The sequence below is a fragment of the Sinocyclocheilus grahami genome, unplaced genomic scaffold (assembly GCF_001515645.1).
Source record: "Sinocyclocheilus grahami isolate Dianchi unplaced genomic scaffold, SAMN03320097.WGS_v1.1 scaffold499.1, whole genome shotgun sequence".
NCBI lineage: Eukaryota > Metazoa > Chordata > Actinopteri > Cypriniformes > Cyprinidae > Sinocyclocheilus > Sinocyclocheilus grahami.
The window spans coordinates 255,409-259,183 of NW_015505678.1; the positions used below are offsets into that span (position 1 = coordinate 255,409).

General features: G+C 37.4%; 1 protein-coding gene across 1 annotated transcript in view; it reads left to right on the top strand.

Moving 5' to 3' along the window:
* Positions 1–2,913: 2,913 nt before the first annotated feature.
* The window catches only part of LOC107554362 (sodium channel protein type 2 subunit alpha-like), a 29,755-nt gene continuing 28,893 nt past the window's right edge, over positions 2,914–3,775 (top strand). Inside the window, exon 1 of the mRNA XM_016236851.1 lies at positions 2,914–3,151. The gene's annotated coding sequence lies outside the window, so the exon portion shown is untranslated. The remainder of the gene's footprint in view (positions 3,152–3,775) is intronic.

Below are 3,775 nucleotides of genomic sequence, written 5' to 3' on the forward strand. Positions count from 1 at the left end.
CATTTCACTTTTGGTGTGAAAGGCTTTTATATTTGCCAAAAATATAACTTTTTTATATTAAAAACAAACAAGCAAGCCCTGTCCAGATTTAAAACGTAACGCTAAAGTAACGTAACGCATTACTTTCCATAAAAAGTAACTAAGTAACGTAATTAGTTACTTTTTTATGGAGTAACGCAATATTGTAATGCATTACTTTTAAAAGTAACTTTCCCCAACACTGCTGATTAATATGCTAAGATAAAAACTCTTGATGAATTATACGTTTTAGCTACCATAACTATAAATAAAGACTTTAGATGACGGGAAACTGTGGTCAGAAGTCTACTGTAAATGTGAAAATGTTGGGGTAGTTGGATGGGGAGGTCTGTTGTCTGCTGTTAAATCAATGTTAAAATCAGTCTACGTCCTAGGCCACCTTTGTAGTGTAAAGACATACTGAAAACGATGGAAAACCAGTGTGTTTGGCCACTTATTTGGAATACAGTAATATATACTGAGTGTATACCTTTGCAGTGTAAATTTGGCACTATAGTATCAAAGTATACTGTTATTTTTTCCCTGTTGAAAAAAACAGCATATGCTGGATAGGTATGTTTTGAAGCTGGGATGCTGGTTTGAGCTGGTTTAAGCGGTTTGAGCTGGTCCTTTGCTGGTTTAAGCTGGGCCTTTGCTGGCTTATGCTGGTCCTTTGCTCGTCCTTTGCTGGTTTATGCTGGTCCTTTGCTGGTCATGTGCTGTTCTTAAGCTGGTTGGACCAGTTTAGGACCAGCACTTGACCAGCATAAACCAGCAAAGGACCAGCTTAAACCAGCAAAGGACCAACATAAACCAGCAAAGGACCAGCATAAACCAGCAAAGGACCATCATAAACCAGCAATGAACCAGCATGAACCAGCAAAGGACCAGCATGAACCAGCAAAGGATGAGCAAAGGACCAGCATAAGCCAGCAAAGGACGAGCAAAGGACCAGCATAAGCCAGCAAAGGCCCAGCTTAAACCAGCAAAGAACCAGCATGAACCAGCAAAGGACGAGCAAAGGACCAGCAAAGGACCAGCAAAGGACCAGCTAAAACCAGCTCAAACCAGCATCCCAGCTTCAAAGCATACCTATCCAGCATATGCTGTTTTTTTTCAACAGGGTTGTAGAAATGCATTTATGCCACCTCGCATTAAACAGTTTGTGTAGATACCTAAATGCCACTTCAGAAGCGCTTCTGTGCCACCTTTGCAGTGTACATTTGGCATTGTTGTGCACAGACCACAAGTTTGTTCGGCCCCTGATTCCCAATACATTTCAATTTCACATACAATAGCGCGTATAGCCTACTCAATAATAGAAGATGCAAGCAACACATTTCTACAGTGATTATTTAAACTATTCATTGTGAATTTAAAGCAAAACAACGATGCATCTCCCGCAATGATCTTTGAATGAAATAACATGCATAATTAAAATTACTCTACACAACAATAGTCTGCCCTGTGATACTTTCTCTGACCAACAGATGGAGTTATGAACTCATATTCCACATTTAGTTGAACAAACTTCATAGTCACCGACATATTTTTTATCTAATTCAACAAATTATCTTTCTCTCCAGTCCATATGTGTGAGCAAAACCATTTAATGCACTGTATTATCGCCTATATAATTAATGACGTATGCACTGTATTATACCTCACACTGAGTATATTTTATTAGTTATGAAATGGCATTTGCATGCATATGAATAGTCTGTATCTCATTCTACATAAAAAAGCCATGCACACATGAAATTTCTGTATTAACTCCCAAATCCTGAGCTTGAAGAACACAATGCGCTTAATGTAATATTTAAAGGGAGGAGAAAAACACAATCTAGCTTATATATTACACACCTAAAACAACCCATATGACAAAACATGATGCACTTTATTCACTTTTTGCGGCTGGAGCAGATGGTGTTCGTGGAGGAGGCGTTACATCGAAGCACTGGCTCTCTGCTGCTCTCAGATCAGTTCAGTCTGAGATACACATGAACATCCAGGAGACACAGAGCCACAACTTCATGTGCTGGAGTCTCTCTCTGTGTGTGTGATTGGGAATTGCGGATCAATGGCTCAGGGACAGGACAGACATTCAGGATGATGTGAAAAAGAGGGGATTTAAGGGTCTTTTCCGCGTGGATTCACTTCAGACTGAACTTGGAACATTAAATGCACAACTTGTTTTTATTGCTGGGGATTTTCAGCATGGCTTTCCTGTGGCTCTTTCTGTTGATCAGAGGAAACGTGTGAACACTTTTGCACATATACAGCTGAACAGAAGCCAAGTTTCACATGTAAGTAGGTTGCTTTTACTATTTGCATAATGCAAAAAAAAAAAAAAAAAATTTTTTATCGTGAAATCATATATCTGTTCCTGAAAGTCTTTGATTGTGTAGCCTATAACTAAAATCTAATTAAAAACACACAACACGCCTCAAATCAGATTTAAACGGAAGTATTCGTAGTCCTTCGCGTAAAATGATTCCTGAACGAGTTGGTTGTGTTTTATGACAATTATGCTATGTAATTGTCTATTTTTATGAGTGCATTAATTGGGGAAAGATTCATGTTTTGACGGATGTGTGTGACGCTGTTGATTCTTAATGACGCAATTAAGTCAGAAACACATTTATTGTTGATAATAATACAATATGCATGCCAAGCATGCTTGTTTAATCACATCAGATCCGATTTCTGTTATTCTGAACGCTGTCAATTCGTGTGTGTGTGTGAGTGAGTGTGTGTGTGTGAGAGTTAGTGTGTGTGTGTGTGTGTGTGTGTGTGTGTGTGTGTGTGTGTGTGTGTGTGTGTGTGTGTGGTTTACAAGAACAGGTGTGAGTGTCGCTGTTTTTTTATTTTGTTTTTGTTTTTCTTCGTGTTGCGCCCGTCGCGTTGTTTTTAAGATTATTGGCAAATTAAAAGTAGTTAAACTTTTAAAAAGCATTTTAGCATTTTTTTGAACCTAAGAAGAAACACTCGCTCCTTGCTGTGTTTAAAGGTCAGCAGCGGCGCGCAAAAGCTAAAGAAAAGAAAAGAAAGAAAGAAAAAAACGCACCTTATTTCTTATTAATCTTCGCGCTCTTGTCCAAGGTGCTGAAAACACACCGAGATCAGAAATGAGGTAAAAAACTATTTTACACGACATTCTTTTACATGTTTAGCTCGAATAAAGTAAGAGTCAGACACAGAATGGTGAGCTCTTGTTGTATAAACGAAGGTATTGCTAAAGTAAAACGCTGTTATGAACATCCTCAACAAAAACAGCGCCATGACAACACCATCACCGACATATCGTTGTCTACAAAGCTAACAATGATCAATACTCAGTTAAACTTGGTTAAAATGAAGCATTATTATAAACAATGTCAAATGAAATGCAAATGTGGATATTCGTACCTGATCTTGAACCTGAAAAATACTTTCAGTTGTGTAAATTGATGTTAAATTATATTTTTCACTGAATATATTAATATATACAAATCCTTTTGGAATAAAACTAGTTAATTTAGATGTTATAACATGCTCTCAGTGGTGTTCTTTGAACATCCATCATAAATAAAATAATAATAATATTGAAATCTTTGTTTCGCTGAAATAAGATACTTAGGCTACATGACATATCAATTAATGTTCAAATATTTGTATTTATTTTAAACAAGTGCCTTGCATAATATGGCTGAAGTCTACAGAGCACATGTGTGTGTGTGTGTGTGTGTGTGTGTGTGTGTGTGTGTGAGTGTGTGTG